The sequence below is a fragment of the Sus scrofa genome, chromosome 3, assembly GCF_054392235.1.
Source record: "Sus scrofa isolate SSC_HxYL_T2T_F1_AM1 chromosome 3, Sscrofa_HxYL_maternal_Yorkshire_Landrace_v2.0, whole genome shotgun sequence".
Lineage (NCBI taxonomy): Eukaryota > Metazoa > Chordata > Mammalia > Artiodactyla > Suidae > Sus > Sus scrofa.
Genome location: NC_139385.1, coordinates 15,717,543 through 15,740,221, shown reverse-complemented (window position 1 = coordinate 15,740,221; position 22,679 = coordinate 15,717,543). Strand labels below are relative to the sequence as shown.

Below are 22,679 nucleotides of genomic sequence, written 5' to 3'. Positions count from 1 at the left end.
GTGCTGACACAGCTCGGATCTGGTGTTGCTGTGGCTGTGGTATAGGCCAGCAGCTGCAGCTCAGATTTGACCACTAGCCTGGGAACTTCCATATGCCTTCTGGGCGGCCCTAAAAAGAAAAAAAAGCCCTGGATCAGACTAATTACCCTTGGTTTATTGGTTTATTTTTCTTCTGTGACCTAGTGTTACATACACTCATGAAGTAAATCTTTTTTTTCCCCTTTTTTTCATAACTTGTTTTTTCTTTGTTGATAGCTTCAATTTTCTTTATTCTAGAAATTAAAAGATTATCAGCATATGTGTCAATATAATCTCTTTTCATTAATAATCCTGTAACAGAGTTAACCCTTTGTTTTTTAAAGGCAGAGAGCGTGTTATTTTCTTCATAGGTATGTACTACATGTTTTTTGCTTTGAAATGAAACAAATACAGGATAGTTTTCTCATTTAAAAAAATTAAGCCAGGAGTTCCCGTCGTGGCCCAGTGGAAACGAATCTGACCAGGAACCATGAGGTCGTGGGTTCAATCCCTGGCCTCACTCAGTGGGTTATGGATCTGGCGTTGCTGTGAGCTGTGGTGTAGGTTGCAGACGAGGCTCGGATCCGTCATTGCTGTGACTGTGGTGTAGGTCAGCAGCTACAGCTCTGACTAGACCCCTAGCCTGGGAACTCCATATGCCACAGGTGCGGCCCTAAAAAGACAAAAGACCAAAAAAAAAAAAAAATTAAGCCAACATTAAAAATATTAGTTTGTAGGCGTTCCCGTCATGGCTCAGTGGTTAATGAATCTGACTAGGAACCATGAGGTTGCAGGTTCAATCCCTGGCCTCACTCAGTGGGTTAAGGATCTGGCATTTGCCGTGAGCTGAGGTGTAGGTGGCAGACACGGCTCAGATCTGGCATTGCTGTGACTCTGGCGTAGACCAGAGGCTACAGGTCTGATTAGACCCCTAGCCTGGGAACATCCATGTGCTACGGGTTTGGCCCCAGAAAAAGACAAAAAAAAAAAAAAAATTTGTTGTATAACATTCATATGTATGAGCTAAAAAGTAGAAGTCCTCTCTAATACTGATTCTCCAGAGTTAGTTGGGTAACAGATAGCATTCCAGTGATATTCTCTACAACTTATATATATATATACAGATACTACATGGTTTTCTTTTTCGAAACCTATTTTGCAGTTTGCTTTTTTTACTTTATTTTTTTTTATTTGTCTTTTTTGTAGGGCCACACCCGAGGCACATGGAGGTTCCCAGGCTAGGGCTCTAATTGGAGCTGTTGCCGCCGGCCTTCTCCACAGCCACAGCAATACCCGATCCTTAACCCACTGAGTGAGGCCAGGGATCAAACCCGCAACCTCATGGTTCCTAGTCGGATTCATTTGCACTGTGCCATGACAGGAACTCCCTTTTTTAATTTTATAATATAGTTTGAAAGTCTTTCGAAATGAGCAAATTTTTCTGGTTATCTGTTGCTGCATCACGAATCACCCCCAAACTACGTGGCTTCAAATACCAAAGTATTATCACCTCTTTTAGAATGTGGGTCAGGAATTCAGACAGGGCACAGTGGAGACGGCTTATCTCTGCGCTATAGTCTCTGGGTCTTCAGCTGGGCAGACTCTTCCAGCAGGGGCTAGAATAGCTGGGCACTGGCCAGATAGCTGTCTCTCCCATTCCGTTTCTCTCTCCATCTCGCTCCTTCTCCACTTCTCCTTCCTTTACCCCTCCCCCTACCTCTTTTTGTCACACAGCCGCCCCATGCAGGTAGGTAGCTCGGGCTGCCTTGCAGCGCGGCCAACTCAGGGTAATCAGATGGCTTACATGGTGACTTATGACTCTACGACAGTGTTCCAAGAAACTGGAAATAAAAACTTCCAGTTTAGGTCCTAAGCCTGGAAACTGGCACGAAATAACTCCATTATTCCTATTAAAGAAGTAACACATCCAGATTTCAGGGAAGAATGATCTAGATCCCCATTCGATGGCAGGAATAATAAAGAACTTCTGGCTCTATTTACTCCAACAGAGTCAAAAATTCATCTTCCTTCAAACATTATTTACATTCTTGTAGCATGAAACATGTCCAGACACATCCCAAAGCTCAAAAAGGCTTGCTTCTTTGTGGCACCGGGCTCCGGCTTGGGGTCCTGGATCTGTTCATCAAAAGCAGGATCAGGAGAGGTTCTTCTTGATTTGGAGACGTGTGAACTCCTCCCTCTTCTCCCCTAAACACCCCACATACACCAGTGAGACAGAGAAAGTAACTGCAATAGACAACCCGTTCTGTAAGGAAGGACCAGGGTGGTGTTTCCTGTAGCAGCCCCTGGTTCACAGCAGTTCTGAAATCCAGTTTGGAATATGCCATCAGTTCCTTGATTAGAATCCCGTCTTGCTTCTTGGGGATGATTCTTCATGGCCCTTGGTGTCACCTTTTGGGCTCTTGGTTCCCCTCTGAGTCATTCTCCCTCTCTCATAAGAAATGGCCTGTATTTGCAGCCTGTTTATTCCCCAGAGAGGGTTTGGGATCCCAAGGCCTCTTTTCCTTCTGTATGGTCTCTGTCCCTTTTCTTTCTTTCTTTCTTTTTTGTTTTGTCTTTTTGCCTTTTATAGGGCTGCTTCCACGGTACATGGAGTTTCCAGGCTAGGGGTCTAATCAGAGCTGTAGCCACTGGCCTACACCACAGCCACAGCAACGCGGGATCCGAGCTGCATCTATGACCTACACCACAGCTCACGGCAACACCAGATCGTCAACCCACTGAGCGAGGCCAGGGATCGAACCCGCAACCTCATGGTTCCTAGTCAGATTTGTTAGCCACTGCGCCACAATGGAAACTCCTCTGTCCCTTTTCTTTAAAAGCCTTGAGAGTCCTGTGATTCAAATCATCACCCATGCATTAGGCAAAAGCCACACTTACAAATCTCTTAAGGAATAGACCCATCTTGGAGTTCCTGTTGTGGCTCAGTGGGTTAAGAACCTGACATAGTGTCCATGAGGATGTGGGTTCAATCCCTGACCTCGCTCTGTGGGTTAAGGATCTGGCATTGTCGCAAGCTGTAGAGCAGGTGGCAGATGCACTTGGATCTGGTGTGGCTGTGGCTGTGGCGTAGGTCTACAGCTGCGGCTCTGATTTGACCTCTAGCCCGGGGAAACTCCATATGCCGCAGGTATGGCTGTATAGAAAGGAAGGAAGGAAGGAAGCAAGGAAGAAAAAGAAAGGAAGGAAGGAAGAAAGAAAGAAAGAAAAAGAAAGAAAGAAAGGGAGGGAGGGAAGGAAGGAAGAAAGGAAAGAAAGAAAGGAAGAAAGAAAGGAAAGAAAGAAAGAAGGAAAGAAAGAAAGAAAGAAAGAAAGAAAGAAAGAAAGAAAGGAAGAAAGAAAGAAAAGAAAAGGAAAGGAAGGAAGAAAAGGAAAGGAAAGGAAGGAAGAAAGAAAAGAAAGGAATAGGCCTGTCTCTATTTTCAGCCCCTGGTGAGGCTGCTGAGGGACCATGTCTCCAAGATTCTTGAGAGCTCTTTTAGGCCTGCCCTTAAATATGTGCAGGGTCTTAACAAAGGATCTGACTGCCCAGCCCTGACTTAATCCAGAGACCACATTTTACTGCCCTGGATTTGAATGGTTTTGCCTGGAGATGTCAGAATAAGAAACAGTTAGCCTTTCTCATCCAGCAAGTCCCGGATCTTTTCATTTCCTCTAAAGTCTCCTAAAAAATGGACTAATTTCTGCTTTGGTTCATCTCTGTTTGTCTTTTATTATAGGCATCTGGAAAAACCCAGGTGGCTTTTTCTGTGTTCTACTTGGAACTCTTCGAGTCAGATCCATAGGTTCATAAGGCAGCCTTCCCATCTGTCACGTTACTACAGGCAACCGTTTTGCTAACCGACCCACCCAGACATGGCTCAGGTGCTGCCTTTTCCAGCCTCCAGGAACGGTTCTCTTGGTGTCTTTCAAGCCCTCCCCGGGAGTCCTCCTGAGGCCCTTGCAGCTTTTACTGACAGTCTTACAAGGCACTTCTGGCTTCCGCTCATTGTCCAATCCCAAAGCCAATGTTTTAAGTTTCTGTTGCAGCAGCATTCTGCTTCCAGGTACTGCACTTTGTTCTGGTTATCTGTGGCTGCCTAACAAACCTCTCGAAAACCCCTGGGCAGAAAGTAGAGAATGTGTATTGTCAAGAGGTCAATGCATTTCATTGTCTGCATTTCGATGGGATCCACGACAACCTTACACATGAAGCACATACCCAGATGCTGTTTTCATTGTCTGCCCATTTCTCTTCAGAATGCAACAGACCCCTTCGTCACCCTCTACCCTTGACCGCTGTGCCCACTGGAAGTGGATGTAGTTCTTGAAGGTAAAGCAGAAGAAGGAAAGACAAGGGAAGGGCTGAGGAGAGGTGGCAATGATAGGTCCATGTTAAAAATGATTATCATTTGGTAAATTGTCCAGGTGTTTGATTTGTCTAACTTTGAGTCCCAAAGCTAAAGGTAAAAGTTAATGTTTACCCTCAGCTGTTTCTGGGAGGAGCTGTATTATCCTGGGTTGGAGAGAGGACTTCAGGTAAATCAAGCTACAAATGCATGGGACCCATGTCGTTCCATGTTGATTTCAGCTTCCATTCTGATATTTGGTACAAGATTTTCTTTGCCAGCTTAACAGGAAAGAGCTGACACATTTTAACCCTTTTTAAAATTAAAAAAAAAAATTTTTTTTTTTTTTTTTGTCTTTTGACCTTTTAGGGCCGAACCAGCAGCATATGGAGGTTCCCAGGCTAGGGGTCTAATCAGAGCTGTAGCCGCCAGCCTACGCCAGAGCCACAGCAATGCCAGATCTGAGCCACATCTGCGACCTACACCACAGCTCACAGCAGTGCCAGATCCTTAACCCACTGAGCGAGGCCAGTGTGGATCAAACCCGCATCCTCACGGATACTGGTCAGGTTCATTCCCACAGTGGGAACTCCCCTGAAATTCTCTTAACCTGGAAGCGTCAAAATGGTCCTAGTTGGTGAGGATCAGGAAACTGTATTTGGCGTGCTTACCAAAGTCTGCCACGGGGTTTCCTCGTTCTTGATGTATGTTGAGATGTATGTTGAGATCCTTTGTTGAGATCTTGATGTATGTTGTCTTTTTCCCCCAAGGAATGCCTTTGATATGTGTTAAGTACTCACAAATACTGACAACAGCTAACATTTGTTGAAAGCTTCCGATTCCTAGAGCTGAGTTGTACTGCGTGAACTGCTATTTCAGGTTTTCACATTTAATCTTTACAAGAAACCTTACAGAACAGACACGGTGACTGTCCCCATTTTGCAGATGAAGACAGTGAGACTGAGAGAACAACCAACTTCCCCAAATCACACAGGCAGTGAGGGCAGAGACCTTCCAATGGATATGTCCTGCTCGGGTGAAACGGTGACTCCTACCTTCTACCCGGAACTCCACGGCAGAAAGGATGTTGGTGACCTGGTTGCCATCCAGAAAATGACAAGACAACTGCTTACAGAGGCAGCAGATTGCTAGAAGATGCAGCGTTCATCCAAACTAAGAGATCAGAGGGAAAGGTTATTCTGAGATTTCACCAGCTCTGTTAGTTCTTCTGTCCTTGACCCTTTAGGGAACCCCCAGAAATGCCTTCTGTGCACCTCTCTGAACTAGGTACACAGGATTCAACGGGTGACTTAAGAAGATAATTGGGGAAGTAGGGCTGGTACAAGATAGAAAGAATACAGGGTAGCAAATGCTAAATGCCAAAGGTCTGAGACCAGCAGTGAGTGCGGCAAGGGCTCAAAGGAACCACGCCCAGGCTGCAAACCAGGAGGTGCAGGCAAGGGGGGGACCCTAATTAACTTGTGCCACTGGCTGAAAGCAGCAATGCCCACATTCTCTTGGCAGCTGCCCCAGCCAGAAGAGGGGTGATTGCTGAGCTGTTTGGACCAGAGGCTTATGGCAGTATTGGCTGCTTTGTTCCTGATTGGCGTGAGGATTTGTAATATATATTTTTCCTTTGATTCTGGGCATTGGCAGAATCTGAGCTGGTTGGAGCAGTCTTTCTGCCACCTAGAGGGGGCAGGAAACTGGGAACTCTGGAAAGGAGGGCGCTGCAAGCCTGCTCCAGCCAGGTGGGTTGTTGCTTCGTGGGCACACTTTGGGGAGGGGCAGAAAGGTAGGTGTCTGATTCTGTCTCTGGGACAGTTGAGATGCATCTTGGTGTTTTGATTGTTTTCTTTTTTCTTTCTTTCTTTCTTTCTTTTTTTTTTTTTTTTTGATAACACAGACCTTAGTAGTATTCTGTCAGCTTCTGGGCACATGAGAGGTAGACAGGTGGGGACCAGGAAAGGTAACCAGAGACTCTAAGGTAATGGATTGCCCTTGAGACATGGGGCAGAGGAAAGGGTATGGGTATGGACTTGGCAGAGGGCAGTGCCAGGGCGGGTAGCAGACAATCTTTGCGAGGTCTAGCTCACACCTGTGTCCAGGTACCCTCTCCCTCTCATCAAATCCATTCTGTGACCTTGGAAAGGGAAGCAGGGGGCCAAACACGTGTTCCCCGGGGCAGGGGGAAAGCTGGCTCAGAGGTTGGCGGGCGATCGCCGCAGAAGTGCCTCCCTAGATGGTGTTGGGGTGGGCACCCCAATCCTTCCCCCTGGTTTTGGCCGCCGGCCCCTCAACTCCGCGCCCGCCCTGGGCGCAGATGCAGGTGTGGTCGTGGCACCGGGGATGAAGTAGTTAAGGTGGGGGGCGCTTGGGTGAGTTGTCCAATACCGAGGGACAGCAGTTTGCCGGAGTTAACGTGGGCAGCTTCTTTGGGGAGGAAGGAAGGAGGACCGTCTGCCAAGCTCCACTTCGCCCCCCGCGCGTGTGCCTCTGTGTGCAGTGCGTGTGTGTGTGTGTGTGTGTGTGTGCGCGAGTGTGAGTGCGCGCGCGCCGAGGCGTTCCTCAGGTTGCGCTGCCTGGAAACCAAGGGAGCCATTGGCGAGGCGGAGGGTGGGGGTGGGGGCTCCCCGACCCTTCGAGGCGAGGCGTGCCCCAAAGCCCGGCTTCTGACGCGGGCGAAGGCAGGGCGGGGACGGCGCTGTGGGCGGCCTCGAGGCCCCGGGGGGCCCGCCGGGGAGGAGCCGGGGAGGAGGCCGGAGCTGCATGGAGTTTCTAGGGCGCGCAACTCCGGCGGGGCCTCGGCCACTGGGCTCCGGGGCGCAGCTCGGCAGCCGCGCACATGGGCTGAGCCCGCGCGCCGGGGCTCTGCACGGCCAGCGGGAGCGGGAGGGGTAGAGGAGCGCGCCGAGCCGGGGGTGCGGGGCAGCGTCCCCAGACGGGAGCCGAGGACAAGGACAGGAGGAGCGCGCCCAGATCGCGCTCCGAGCCGAAGAGGGGCTCGCGCCGGCCCCGGCGCGCGCTTGGGGAGCGGCCCGGGGCGCCGTGGGAGCCGGCGGCCGCGAGAATGCCGACGCGGGGCCGCGGCGCCCCGCGGCGGGTGTGAGCGTGAGGCTGAGCGCTGCCCGCCGGCGCCTCCCCGCGCGCCGCCCCCTCCCTGCGGGCCTCGGAGGAAGCCCCCCGCGCGCGCCTCGGCGCCTCGGAATCCCGGCTTCGGGGCGGCGGGCCCGCGCGGCCGGCCCCGGCCCAGCCAGAGGTGAGTACCGCCGCCCGCTCGCTCCCGCCCTCGCCGCTTCCCTCGGTCCTCGCCCCTCTGCGCGGTGCCTAGAGCCCGAGGCTGCCGCGGGCCCCCAGCGACAACGCCCCCATACCTGTTGGCGCTGGCGGAGGGCACCGGGCGGGCTGGGGGTTGCCCGAGCCACCTTGCCCTACCTGGGGGTGGCTGCTGGCCGCCCGCCCGGGGGCGTGGGGCCCGGGTAGGGCCGCCGGTGTCCCACCCAGGTGTCCCGGAACTGTGCGGGCTGCAGGCTGGGCGCCGCTGGCCGAGTCCCCGGCGCTGGTGGCTGCTAGTCTGCGTGCCCCCGGTCGCCGGCGCCGGGGCGGTGGAAGGGAGGGGAGCCGTACCGCAGCCCAGGTGGGAGAGCCGGGCGGCTTCCAGGTATTCGGGAAGCCGGGAGTCATGGCGATCGGGGGAGGATCCCCTCCTCCTCCAGCCCCAGCGCGGGCTGCTCGTCCTCCGGGGTGCCCGCTCCTCGCAGCCACCCGCCCGGCATCCGCGGGCCCCGGCGAGCGCGGGATCACCCCCAGGCCTCCGGCAGCCCAGCCTAGGACCTGGCTGCCACTCAGCTGGCCACTGGGCCCCCAGCAGCTCCCAGTCCCGCGCCTGGGCAGGAGCGGTCGCCGACTCTCCCGGGCAGTCTGGGTTTACCGGGTGTCCCAGCCTCCCCGGATGGGCGCGACGGGGAGTGAACTTCCTCGGACTTGGCCTGAGGGCGCCTGGGCAGCAGCAGGTAGTTCTGGGGCCGGTCTCGGGCCCAGGGAGAGCCGAGGACGCTTAACCCCGACGGGATGGGGCTGCTGAGCCTGAACCGAGGGCTACTTTTTGGCAGCCACGTGCGCCCTCTGCCCCGACCCCCAGCATCATTTCCCTCTGCTTTCTTTTTCTTTGAGGACCAGTGTGCGTGGGGACAGCGCCTTACTTGCCATCAATGTTGAAGCCCTTTGCCCAGGTGAAACAGTGCCTGCAGTTCCTGCGGTGCCAAGACTGGGGCGCCATCCCCAGGTCCCAAGCTTGATTTTTTCTTTTCTTTTTTTTTTTTTTTGCAGAAAAGCACACTTTCCTGGGCTCGGAGAATAGCAGCTCAGTGCAGCTAGCTCAGTGCCGGCTGTGTGTGTGGCTGTATTGGGTCGTGTCCACCGAAGTCTGATTAATGCCTAATAATAACTCCATTCCACAGTGAGCAAGAGCAGCTTCAGGGATAAGGTTGAGGTGACCTTCTGTAGAAAGAATGGGTACATTTCTGCCCTCCGTGTGCCCAGACACGCACGGCATTTGTGCAGATGTGAAAACTTCTAAGTCTTAGGACTTTCACGTTCTGCTTCTTTAACTGCTGACTTTTCAGTCAAAATGATCAACTCTCTTTCGATTCAGGCATCAGAGCTTCGGAAAGGGTTTTAAAGCCATTTGGTGTGAAATTGTCTCCGGGCTAGAGCAGGACACGGTTTTTATGGAAGTCTGACTCCAGCTCTTCTCCGTGGCCTGCTGATGGTTTTTATTTCATCTTCGTGGGGTGGAAGGAAGTGGGGGGTGGGGGGAGAAGAAGTCAGTGTTGGTGGGGTCCCCATTTTATGTGCTACTTGTTTATACGAGGTGCAGAGGTCTGCGTGGCAACTCATGGCAAGACCTCTCTGGGGCTTGCAGCTCTGTTGGGACGCCTCAGCTTAGGAGTCATTCCTGGGCTCCAGGAGCTGCATAATCCTGCCAGCTCCTGGGGCATTTGACCCCTACGAATGCCCCTGGGCTTCCTGTGCCCCCCGTGCCCTGCTCTGATGGAGGCCCAGGCTCTGAGCTCCCTGCAGACATGTGGGTTTTTCATGGCAGTAGCTGCCTGAAGAGCAGCTCTGTTTACTGAGAAGCTGGTCGGCAACACGGATGTTGGTTACTGGCTGTATCCAAGCCGAGTAATGAAAACAAAACTCTCTGGAAACCCAATCCCTGGGATATTTTATTGGAGGAGTGCTAAATCCTCTTAGAATTGTTCATCAAGATCACCTTTCTCTGAACTCGGGATGGAACTATTGCCAGTAATCAGGCCTTCAGCGAGGGCGCAGCATCGGGGCTTTTAGAAAGAAAATAATTTCATTCCGCTGGTTCCGCGGAGAACATGATGGGTCAGGCTTGCTGGAGACCCACGACGCCCTTTCCTGGCTAAGGGGTGGTGGGGACCGGGCTGGGGCGAGGGTGCATGTGTGGCAGCTGCTTGGTCGAGTTTAACATTGACCTGGGAGGCCTCTGATCAGTGCCCAAGTACCGGGCAGGGTGAGGCTCCAATCTAGAAATTTCTTTTTCATACCAAGTGGCTTCGGGAAGCGACAGTGTAGCCCTGGGTTGACGTCCGGGAGAAGGTGTCAGAGCTGGTACTCAGTGCTGGCCCTGTATCTGCAGTCTTGCTGGCTCTGCCAGCCCAGTCTAGCGCTGACAGCCCATGCAGTGTTCCGTGGGTAGCAGAAGGGGGCGCTAGTTCTTATATTGCGAGGAATTCTGGTGGCTCACACAGAACTTTGGGCATTTAAGGTCTTTGCAGACCCTTTTCGCTCAGACTTCTGGGACCCTGTGTAGTGGCAGACATATCTACACATGGGAGCTCATGCAACCCTCATTTTTCATACTTGGAAACTGATGCTGAGCGAGGTTAACTTTTTTCCTGAGAGGCAGGGCTGTGGTTTGATTCTAAGAGGTCGGGGTTCCTGATTCTAAGTCCAGGGCTCTTCCTACACTGCTCCAAAGAGTGTCTTAGTAACCTTTGACCTTCAGCCCCCGGTCTGGGGCAGAGCTGTGGTGGGTGTCTCGTCTGTGTTTGCTGAGTGACTCTAGGACAGCCTCTCATGCCTGATGAGGAACTCAGGCACAGGAGGAATTACGCCTTGTGCAGCAGGTCAGGAGGAGGCCCTGTTCTCCAAGGGCGCCCACCCCGGAGCCTCCTGAGGGTCGAGCCCAGATTGGCTTGATGAGAGGCAGCCACATCTTTTGCATGTTTGCATGTGCCCTCTCTGTGCCCACATTGGTACGGGGTGGGTGGCGTCTTTGCTTTTCCCATGAGGCTTAACCCGATGTCATCAGAGCATCCGAAACGTCCTTTCCTGATGGAGAACCATTAGGCGGCGCAACCAGCAACAGCCTCCGATGCTTGTTAAAGCAGCGTGCGTCCTGACGTTCAAGCCATGAAACCCTCCTCCAAGACAGGCAGGGCACTGGCGGATCCCTCGGTCACTGCACTGGGGGGTAATTCGGCGTGAGCTTGGAAAGGAGGGAAATGAAAGCACAGTGGTTGCCTCCAACTTGAGACCTTCCAAGTGAATTATGTTTTTAATCATTTAACCTCTAGCAAAAATGTATTCAGGGCCCGTCGTGTGGTGTGACCACAGAGAGGCATATGACACAGTGGCTGCCATCAAAAAATTCACAGATGAGCAGCGAAGGCAAAGCGTGTGTGAGGGACCCACATTAGCGAGCTGGTTGGGAAGGCAGCCAGCCCGGGATGTCGGTGATGACTGGGCTGAGCTTCGGGATGGTTATGAAGCCTCCCTGAGGACCCCGATGCAGGTGGGGTGCGCACCAGGGGAGGGGAGAGGAATCAAGGGAAAATATGAGGGCGTGGCTGGTGGTTTGGAGCTCCTGGAGCTTCATGGGTGAGGCAGGAATGCCAAGAGGCTGAAATGATAGAAGGAGGCCTTTGGTCAGGACCCGGAGGCAGGTGGCGCCACGGTCAGCTTTGAGTTTTCGGTAAGTCTGGTTGGGGACCTCGTGGAGAATGGGTTTGGCAGTGAGAAGACCAGAGGCATGGATGCCCATGAGGCAGCTGGTGCTGTGGTTATCGTGGGGCGTGTGGCTGCACAGAGATGGATTCAGCAAACATTTAAGAGAATTCTCTTCTCGGTGAGGGCTCCTGGGGGGCAAGCAACCGAACCCAGCTCTGCCTAACAACTAAAACAGAGAGGATGGGTGGGAAGTACTGATGAGAATTCACAGGGCTGTGGGCTGAGGGCAAGCCAGGCTTGGAGCAGCTGGAAATGAGGCAGCCAAGGGGATCTTGGAGGCTGGAGTTGTCTTCTGGTTTCTCACGGGCGATGCTAGGGAAGTACATGACTTCCAGCTTTTTAATTCGTCTTCCTCGTGTATTATGATTACTGTTGTTATTAGGGTTATTCTGCTACATGCAGAATGCTTAGAGGAAAGCAAACAGCCAGTTGGCATAGCTTTGGGTGTTCATATCAGGCGTTGTTTTCCGAGAGGTCATCGCAATGGGGAAGGAGGTGGTTTTTCCTGGAAGGAAACCAGAAATGATCCTAGGCAAAGACGTGGGCGTGTCCTCCGCGGGAGGGATGGTTGGTGGGACTTCCTGACTGACTGACATAGGACTAGGAGAAGGGAAGGGTGTCTTGGGACCACAGGGTTTCTGGTTTAGGTAACGAGGTGGATAAACAAAATGAAAACCTGGCCCAGACTAAGTACCTTGCTTGTGTCCCCCCCAGCAGGGCTGTGGGCCACTCTCTGTGACCAGGCCACCGGAGAAGGCGACGGCCTATTTTAAAGAGTCTCATGAAGGGGCTGTGCTGCTGCGAAATAAGACCTGTTTAAGTAGGTTACTTTAGCTCATGCCCCACAAATCTGGGTCCTTGGAAGACATTTTCATTCATTTAACTGATATTTATTGAGCATCTCTGGTTTGGGTACTTGAAGAGGGTACAGAGGAAGATGGTGAATTAGACAGAGACGTGGTGGGGGGAGTACTTTCATAGCCTTGGTGTAAGACACCATAAAAAATACAAGTAGAAAATAAAATTAGGAGCTCCTGTTGTGGTGCAGCAGAAACGAATCCGACTAGTATCCATGAGGATGCGGGTTCGATCCCTGGCCTTGCTCAGTGGGTCGGGGATCCGGTGTTGCCATGAGCTGTGGTGTAGGTTGCAGATGCAGCTCAGAGCCTGTGTTGCTGTGGCTGTGGTGCAGGCTGGCAGCCGTAGCTCCAATTTGACCCCTATCCTGGAAAATTCCATATGCTAAAGGTATGGCCCTCAAAAGCAAAAAAAAAAAAAAAAAAAAAAAAAAAAAAGCAAAGAAAAGCAAAGAAAAGAAAATTAGGTGATATCATTGAGATGATTGCAGGGGCTGTTTCCAATTGGGTGGTCAGGAAAGTTCTCACTGAGGAGCCATATTTAAGCTGGGTGAGTTGGGGGAAGATCTGGGGAAGAACTTCCAGGCAGTGGCAGCAGCCAGTGCAAAGGTCCTGAGGTAGGAACAGTGGAGTGCTATAGAGGAACTGGAAGGGGGCTCGTGTGTTGGGAGACGGGTACAGAGAAGCAGGGGCTGGTTCATGGCGAGGGGCCTCAGGGGTCACCTTGCCAAGTGTGGGTTTGAAACTGAGTTCGATGGCAGCCCCTGGAGGGTTTTAAATGGTGAAGTGACATGCTTTAATTTATATTTTCAAAAGAGCACCCTGGCAGCTGTGTGTTCTGTGTGTACTACCTCAGTATGATAAAGTGGGTCTTTATTCATTAGAGTATAAAATGAAATGTAGTGTTTAAGAGTAACAGATGGGGAGAAAATGCTTTGGTGACCTTAATTTAGAGGTTTCTAATGTACCAATTAAAAGTGGGTATGGGCAAAACCACATTTCTAGGATGATTTCGGTTTTGTTTAAAAACATGGTACAGAAGAATAATAGAAAGAAGTGGACTAAAAATGTTAACACTGCTGGTCCAAAGGAGTTGGCATTATGAGTGATTTTTTTTTTTGTTTTGGGGTTTGTTTGTTTTTTTTTTTTTATTGGAAAATGTGCTCAAATTTCTTTTATAATCAGAACCAAACTGTTTTAAAATGTAGACACTGCTGACCACCAATGTCTTGAATGGGGTTTTGAGAGACTACATTGACTAATCACTTTTTTCCGACCACTTCATTCCTGGAAATTTTATTTTATTTTTATTTTTTGCTTTTTAGGGCTGCCCCCGCGGCATGTGGAAGTTTCCCAGGCTAGGGGTCCAATCGGAGCTACAGCTGCCGGCCTGCACCACAGCCACAACAACTCAGGGTCTGAGCCATGTCTGCGACCCACACCCCAGCTCACGGCAACGCCGGATCCTTAACCCACGGAGCGAGGCCAGGGATCGAATCCGCACCCTCATGGTTCCTAGTCGGATTTGTTGCTGCTCCGCCACGACGGGAAGTCTGATTTCTGGAAATTTTAATGTCGAGAATCCGTGGTCCTGGTTGGGGCAGAAATGAAGATGCTTATTTTGTACCAACTGTCCAATGGGCAGCTCTTTGTTTTATGCTTAGAATATATTTTTAGTTATGAAAACATTCATTTCTTTTAAGGAAATTAAAGCCATATAGAAACAGGACATTAAAAAAAGAAGCACCGTTCCGTACTCTCATTCCCCAGACCATCCGTACTTCCGTACATATATCGTTATATTTTCTTCCTACGCATTGCAAATGCCTACATCTGGAGTTCCCGCTGTGGCACACCAGGATAGACAGCGTCTTGGGAGTGCTGGGACCCAGGTTCCATCCCCCGTCCCCTATGCTGGGTTAAGGATTCTGTGTTGCTGCAGCTGTGGCTCGGTGGCAGCTGCACCTCGGATCTGATCCCTGGCCTGGGAACTCCGTATACCTTGGGGTGGCCAAAAAAAAAAAAAAAAAAAAAAAAAAACCCAACAACAAAGCAAAACAAAAACCTACATCTATATTTTGTTGAAGGATTTTGGCATATTGCTGTAACAAGTCACCCCAGCTCCAGTTTACCCATCCGGTCCTTTCCTCTGGAGCTTGGAACCTGGATGACGTTTTCCCCCTTGAAATAAAATCATTAGGAAACTTGAACACCTAACTTCGGAGAAAGGGAATCCTGCCCTTTTTACTATTCAGAGTGTTCACTGAAGGCATACTTTATCCTTATAAAGAATAGAGCAGTTAAATAGTCACGCAAAGTTCCTCTTCGAGCATTTAAACAATATTGCTCTAGTCTTGGAGCCCCAAAGTTGGTTTCATGATTACAAATCATTTCTACTTTTTCATGAACACAAATTGGCTCAGGTGAAAACGTAGAAGTGCAAGTCAGGGAGCTTGGTTAATGAATTTTCTGACATATTTATTACAAGAGAATATTAGCCTTTGAAAACAGGAAAAGAGACGCAGTCCATGAAGCATTGCTCAGAGCCATGGCTGGGTTTGGGGCGCCGCATGCCTCTGCGGGGGTTCCCCACGTGGACTGGCTTTGGGGACCGCAGTGTCAGAAATGAAGAGCCACTAACTCAGCGGTAGTGGGTTGGAAGGAGACTCAGAGGATTCTTCAGAATTACCACCTTGCCCATCAGTACTTTCATTAAACACATCCTTTCTTAATTAAAAGGGCAAATGCTTTAAAGCCGTAGGTCCATGGAGTTTGAGACCAGGAACCTTAGTTATCTCATTTGACAGACGGGGGAAAAAGAAGGCCCAGACAGAGCAAATGATAGGTGCTCCGTCAAACAGAGTTGCTTTCCCCACCCCAGGGCCTCTTCCCTATACTCAGCGCCGGCTCCGTGTTGTTAGAAAAAGGTATTTATTCTGGTAAACCCGAGAATTAGGAAAGCACGCCGAACCTGATGAGAAATGGGAGGGTTTGGGGAGCTGTTCATTCATTCCGTAAACTGTAGTCTGTTTGTGTGCTGATAACAGGCCTAATTACTGTGTAAACATTTTTGTAGCCTGGTAAGAAAACCTCAAACATCTGTACTGCACATTGATGGAGCATTCCAGCCTCCAGCATCCTACTGCTCGTTCCTTAAACCAGTTGCTCTGTTATTTCCTCTGGTCCACGGTGGATGATTCACTTTACGCACAGACACATCAACACACATTCTGGATCCAGCGGCAGGTGACGAGTAATGACAGCAAACTTGTCTCGTTCTTACTCCGTGTCATCCACACGCTGATGATGCCTTCCCCCAGTTTTACAGGTGAGGAATTGAAGGTGCAGCTCAGGGGTCCAGGTGAGCCCGTGGTGGATGGGAACGACCGCCACAGTCTCCCCTCCAGAGGCTTGTGACTCCTTAGGTAAAATCTCCACCTTCCCTTGCCTCCCAGAGACAGGCAGGCTTTCCGCGCTAAAGAGCAGATGTGGCTTGGAGTTTCCATCGTGGCGCAGTGGTTAACGAATCCAACTAGGAACCATGAGATTGCAGGTTGGATCCCTGGCCTTGCTCATGGGTTAAGGGTCCGGCATTGCCGTGACCTGTGGTGTAGGTCACAGACGTGGCTCGTATCTGGCGTTACTGTGGCTCTGGTGTAGGCTTGTAGCTGTAGCTCCAATGAGACCTCTAGCCTGGGAACCTCCATGTGCCATGGGTGCAGCCCTAAAAAAGCAAAAAAAAAAAAAAAAGAAAAAAGATCAGGTGTGACTTGGCAAAATCACGTTAGGAAAATCGCTTTTCATTTGGGCAAACTCTTGAATGTCGAGCTGCAAAGAGTTCTCTGCGGGAATGGCATTTTCAAGTCTGTTTTGGGAATGACCCCAATCCCTTCCCTTCCTGAGTCACTTGGTGGTGGTAGGTTGAGGACAGATCATCTGCCATCAGCTGAAGGTGGTGGCTTCTCTTTTCATTCCAAGGCTCAACCCTCAAGTTAGTTGCAGCAACACAAACCGGGCTTAGGAGCTCTGGTAGATTCAAGAACCACTGATTTCCGGCTTGGCTCCTCTGCTGGCTTTACATAAATACCAAAGTGATCAACTTCTCATACCCAAGGAGATACATGCTTTTTTCCAAAACCCAGAAGCACAGAATCCACGGAGCCCTCAAAGGACAGCAGGCAACAGGAAGGGATCACAGTTAAAAATGCTGGTAGATGCTGTCAGTGGTCCTCACTCAGAGAGCTTAGGATGCTGTCAATGGATCCTCACTCAGAGAGCTTAGGATGCTGTCAATGGATCCTCACTCAGAGAGCTTAGGATGCTGTCAATGGATCCTCACTCAGAGAGCTTAGGATGCTGTCAGTGGTCCTCACTCAGAGAGCTTAGGATGCTGTCAGTGGATCCTCACTCAGAGAGCTTAGGATGCTGTCAGTGGTCCTCACTCAGAGAGCTTAGCCCGAAGTCATTGGCTCTGATGCAGGCTGGCTCCCAGTCTCCCACGCCAGAAGGGACTGAAGCCAAAGAACATTTGCTCTGGACTCTTCTGGCTCCCTGAGTTCAAGCCTCTGGCCATGGGGGTCCATATGTTGGAGACCCCTGTATGAAAGGTGTTACTGAAGAAGCAGGTTCTGTCCTCTGAGTGAGAGCACTGTGGTTGCCCTGAGAGACAGAGATGGTGAGAGAGAGAAAACCAGTGCTGACAGGTAGCTTTTCCTGGGAGTGACCCAGTCATCCTGCAAGAGCTTGGATGTCACCTCAGACATGAAGGAAAGTGCAAGAGGCAGGGACTTGGGATGGTGACCCATCATCATTAGTTCCAGTGAGCGGGCGACCCTGCTGTGGTCTTGGGCAAAGTGTTATTTACAGATCTTTCTAGAGGGAGGTTGGCTGGCTTTGGATTTGAGTTTTAGAACCGGAAGCTGAGAATTTAATACTGTGCTTCTCAAACTTTGCTGCACATTGGAATTCCCTGGGATGCCTTTAAAAAGGCTCAGTGCCTCATCACATCCCAGACCAGAGAAATGCCAATCACTGTGGGGAGGGTTAAGGGAGGGGGAGGGGTGGGGGTGGGGGATGGGACTGAGGCCCCCAAGTAATTCCGCTGTGCAGCCACCTCTGAGGACCAGGCTCTCTGAAGACGGCTTTTCTCAAAGGTGCCTGCACATCGCCTGGAGATCTTGTGCAAATGCATATTCTGAGGGCCGGGTCTGGAGCAGGCTGAGAGCCTGCATTTCTAACCAGCTCCAGGTGCTGTTGGAGTTCACGGTCTAGTTAGAAGAATCACATTCTCGTCTTCGCTTCACACGGAGGGCTTCTGGAACCATCCCCTTTCCATGCGATGACGACCTCTTGTTTCATTCAAGGTAGGACTGGAGAACAGGGGCGCCCGGATCCTGCCTCCCCCACTTCGTGTTCTTGTAAAGAATAATAGAGCAATTAAATACTCATGAAAAGTTCACGTCTGAACATTTAAACATTCTTGTTCTTGTCTTAGAGCCCCAAGTGGGTGTCAGGATTACGAATCACCTGCATTCTTTGTCTTTCGGGATCCAGCTCATTGTCCCGTCCCTGGGCAGCAATCGGAGGGTCAGAGACTCAGAATGCGGGAAGGCCCCGTAGGAATTATCTAGTCCAAACCACTCAGTTTTGGAGAGGAGGAAGCCAAGACCCAGAGTCACAGATGATCAGGTGGGGGCTGCTGTGGACTTGAGACCAGGAGGAGGGACCTGGGAGGATGAATCCTGGGGTGACAACACCCCCTACTGCTCCCGGGGCAGGGGAGTCGCGAGACGGAGACCTCCAGAAAGTGTTCGGATATAGTCACGTTAAAACACTGGTGAATCCAGAGATGTTTACTGCCACTGATACCCGAGATTCTGTCCCCTCCCTGCAGCCATCCCACCAACTTTCGGTAACGTTGCAGACGTGTGGCCAAGTTCATTGCGCCTCCTGATGGGTGGTGTTGACATCTTGACCCATGTTCAAGTCTCAGCCCAGTCCCGGGGGGGACAGTGACTGACACAGGCTGCCCTGCTTTGTGCACAGTAAATGCTTGTACCGTCTTCTCCCCCGATATTTTCCTCCGGTCGTCCAGACAACTAAAGAACAATCTCGACATAGGGGTTTCTGGATGTCGTGGTGGATTATGTTAATCCTGCTGTAAGAATAGTTCCTAATTGATGTTCTTGGCATTTATCACCCAGCCGTGACGTGTTCAGCAGGTGATGACTAATAGATTATATTTTGTTGGAGCCTTTTTCTCTGCTTTTTCAACTCGAAGCACCTGTTTCAGCCTGTCACTGTCGCCAGGGACATTTTCCTGTCCATCCCTTTATGCTTTACAAACTAACTTGAGGGAAGGACAATGAGAATGAAACCCAGGGGCTGACATGGACACTGCTTTCTCAGGGTGCATGTATCTTTGCCCCAGAAGGTTGTCTTTAAACAGAGTGGGAGAAGACTTAGGGGCACAGGAAATTAGTATAAAGATTGAGGCAGTATAATTATAGCTGATGATTATGTAAGTCTTCCCTCTTGGAGTACTTCCCGTGTGGTAACTCGTGAAATCCATTCCACGACCCCATAAAGTAGTTGCCCTTATTGTCTCCATTTGTGTGGATGAGGACACCAAACCACAGAGAAGTTAAGTGCCTGACTGAAGGTCACACAGCACATGAGTAGTGAAGCGTGACTCCTGACCTTGGAAACCATGCCCTTAAGCCCCCAGGCGGTACTGCCTCTGGTATTCTGAGTGCCCAGGTTGTGCAGAGAGCTTCCCAGGAGAGCGTCATCCCCATCCTCCCCTCCCCTCCTGGAGCATCCTTTGACTTTGGAGTGGAGGCCTCCTGTCTCACCCCACTGGTCCTGATGACACTGGCCCTGTCCTGTTTCCCTAGTCTTTGCTTTTCCCGCTCTCTGTAGGTGTAGCCATTGACCGGTCCACCTCTGGGCAAACCTTCGTTCTTGAACAAGGGGGGGCATCCAGTTGGTAGTGTTGGAAAGTCCTTGGGGGCGGCCGTGTCTCTGGTGGCCCCGGATGCCTGTATCCCATTTGACTTTCAGCCTTTGCCACCTCCCCCTGTTGGCTGTTGACTCCGTTCTCACCTTCATCTTCCCATCAATTCCCAGGGGTGAGGGCTCTGCCCTGAGTCTTTGCCTCACTCTTGCCGGATTGTTCATATTGGTTGAGCTTATTTCCCCATCATGAGCCTTGTGTGTGGGTTCTGTACCTGGCGGCCAGGTGGAACCCCCTGAGCGCTCCCTCACCTCCGGCCTGCTCTCTTGCCCATTTCCTGGGTCCAGTCCTTACCTGAATCGTGCCACAAGTGCTCTGCCCTGGCCGTGGGCTGGAGCCATCTGATGGTTCATTGTCCCCAGTCCATGTCCACTGCTCTGGTCATCAGCTTGGCCGGCTCTTGCTCTCCGTCCCTTCCTCCTTGTCTGGTGTTGCTGCCTGATTCTCATGTCTGTTCCTTAAGGGTTGGCAAACTTTTTCTGTAATAGGGCAGGTCGTGAATATTTTAGGTTTGGCAGGTCAGACGGACCCTGTTGCAGTGACTCAGTTCTGCTGTTGAAGCCGGGAAGTAACCGTGGATAAAGTATAAATGACCGTGTGTAGTTGTGTTGCAATAAAACTTTATTTGCAAAAGCAGAGGATGGGCTGGATTTCAGCCAGCGATTGTAGTTTGCTGACCTTCAAGATGTCACTTCACTGCCCCTGTGTGACTTCCAGCCTGCAATGATTCTGTCTCTGCAGAGGTCATTGGCACGCCTAGCCTAGAACCCTGGACCGTGACTTCTCTCTGAATTCCCTACAACCCTGTACCCATGGGCCTTCCTGACCTATTGCTCTATTCACTTTGCAACCCTTGACCTTGAATAACAGCAGCCATTCATTTTTCCAAGTTCTCAGTGGACTAAATCGATTCCATTAGAAATGTATGTTATTCACCCACAGCTGGGTCTCAAACTTTTTGCCAATCCTTCGGTTGAATTCCAGCTGGTTTCTTGACCAGAAGTACCACGGCCACATTCCCGAGTCTCTTCTCCTCTTGATGTCCTGCTCCCTGCCCCCACTGTCATTCTCCGCACCTGACCTTGCATCTTGCTTTGCGTGATTGAGGGCGTGAACCCCAGTCACGTCTTCCCTGGACCTCAACCTGATCCATCCTTTCTGCTTTGAAATTCCTCCTTTCTCCCTGTTTCAGAGGAAGAGGTATCCTTACTCTTTTCCAAGGAAGACTGGACCGTGCCATGAATCTAATCAGTTTCCATTTCTCTTGGGCTCAAATGCAGATTTTCTTTCCTTTAGCTCATAAACATAAGTCTCTCTAAAACTTTGACCTCATTGCCTCCCCAGGTTGCCATCCTATTTCACTCCCTCTCTCCTTTTTTTTTCTTTTTCTTTTTCTTTTTTTTGGCCGCCCTGTGGCATATGGAGCTCCCAGGCCAGAGATCAGATCCCAGCCACAGCTGCGACCTATGCCACTGCTGCAGCAACGCAGGATTCTTTAACACACTGTGCCCGGCACAGATCCAGATCCAGATTGAACCTGCATCCTGGCACTGCAGAGACACCGCCAATCCTGTGGCACTACAGCAGAAACTCCTTCACTCCCTCTCTTTAGGGCAAAGCTGCTGAAAAGAAGGCTCTGTCCCTGCCCTCTCATTTTTTGACCTTATTCTTGTCCATTAATCTTTTGCTACTGGCCATCCCTACTGGTGGGCTCCTACTGCGTTAGGTCTTATACAGTTAATATATCGGAAACTTACTTTTTGAAATGTCACTGATAGGAGTTCCCTGCTCGCTCCGTGAGTTAAGGATCCATTGCCATGCTGTGGCATGGGTTTGATCCCTGACCTAGGAACTTTTGCAAGCCGCCTTGCTGCCCCAAAAAAGGGAAGGTCACTGACATCCTCATTTTAAAAATCTACTGATGTGGACTTCACTTCTCATGCTTAGCAGCATTTGGCACATGGATCACCCTTTCCTCCGGGACTCCCCGCCGAATGAACTCACCTGGCTTCATTCTCGCCTCTGCTGGGGCTGCTGTAACAAAGCACCACAGATTGGGTGGCGTAAACCATAGAACTTTATCTTTTCACAGTTCTGGAGGCTGACGTCCAGGATCGGGGTGTCAGCAGAGTTGGCTTCAGAGGCCGAGAGGAGGTTCAGTTCCAGGTCTCTCTCCTTGGCTTGTAGACGGCCGCCTTCTGTCTTCACGTGGTCTTCTTTGTCTGTGTCCAGTTTCGTCTTTCTTACAGGGACACCAGTCATGTTGGGCTAGGACCCACCCTGATGACCTCATTTTAACCGAACTACCTCTTTAAAGCCTCTCCCCAAATACAGTCCCCTTCTGAGGTACATTCTGAGCTTTGACTTTAACACATGAATTTTTGGAGAATTCAGCCCATAACACCTTTTTTTTTTAAGCAGCGATTGTCAATGTGTCTTTATTTACCCCTTCAACGAATAGATCCTTATGCTTGGCATTTGTGAGATTATTGTAATTATTTTATTGTACTGCATTTTCTTTTTTTTAGAGTTGATTTGCAGTGTTGCACCAATTTCTGCTGTACAGCGTAGTGACCTGGTCATACATATGTCTACGTTCTTTTTCTCATATGATCTAGCCTAACAATCTTTGCTCTCTCTGTGTTTCACTTTACTTCCTCTCATATGTAGCTGTTCCCAAGGTCCATGCCTTGGCTCCCTGCTTTTTGTGTTCTCTGTAGTTTCTCTTTGAACCATCTTCTTTGCCTCCATGCTCTAACCAGCTCTTGCAACATCAGATCTAACCAGGCGTGAGATATAAATTGTCCCACGGGCACCCTGACCTCAACGGAGCCCAAATAGAATGGACTGTTTCCTCCGCAATACACAGCGCACTCTGCTGCCTGGCCTCAGGCCCCCAGCCCCTCAAATGCTCGGAATAGGTTGCTTGTTGTCATCTCGGGGCCCCCTGTCCCCACTCACTGTGCTTGATCGATGTGTCACTTCTGTTATTTGGCACCAAGATTCTGACCCCACTGGCACGGCTGTTGTCATTTCCTGGACTTGAGTCAGCTCCTACAAGTCCATCCTCTAGAAACACATGATGACTGATGCTGCTCTGGACTTCCAGAACCTTCCAGGTGCATAGCCCTGAGGTTGAAATGCTGACTCCTTGGTGACTTTCGTCTGGCCACCTTGATCGCTCACCCCTGCCTCCTTCAAGTTCCACCAGACGGCAGACCCCTGTGTCTTTGCTCCTGATGCTTCTGCAGCCCTGAAGCCCCCTGGCTTTCAGAGGCAGAGCTGATCTGACTTTTCTGGTGGAGTGTTGCTTGATTTCCGAGATGGATTTCATTTTGCTTCCTCCGTGTTTGTGTAATTTTATTATCCAAGCGTCTTGTTGCCTCAACATTTACTCTA

The 22,679-nt window shown here is 50.6% G+C and overlaps 1 protein-coding gene across 5 annotated transcripts in view; it reads left to right on the top strand.

Annotated features, from left to right (window-relative positions):
• CALN1 (calneuron 1) overlaps positions 1-22,679 on the top strand; it is a 476,409-nt gene that overhangs the window by 87,649 nt on the left and 366,081 nt on the right. Inside the window, exon 1 of one of the 5 annotated variants that reach the window (XM_021086350.2) lies at positions 6,989-7,626. The exons of the other annotated variants lie outside the window; for them this stretch is intronic. The gene's annotated coding sequence lies outside the window, so the exon portion shown is untranslated. Of the gene's footprint in view, positions 1-6,988; positions 7,627-22,679 lie in introns of those variants that run through there. 5 annotated transcript variants of the gene reach the window in all.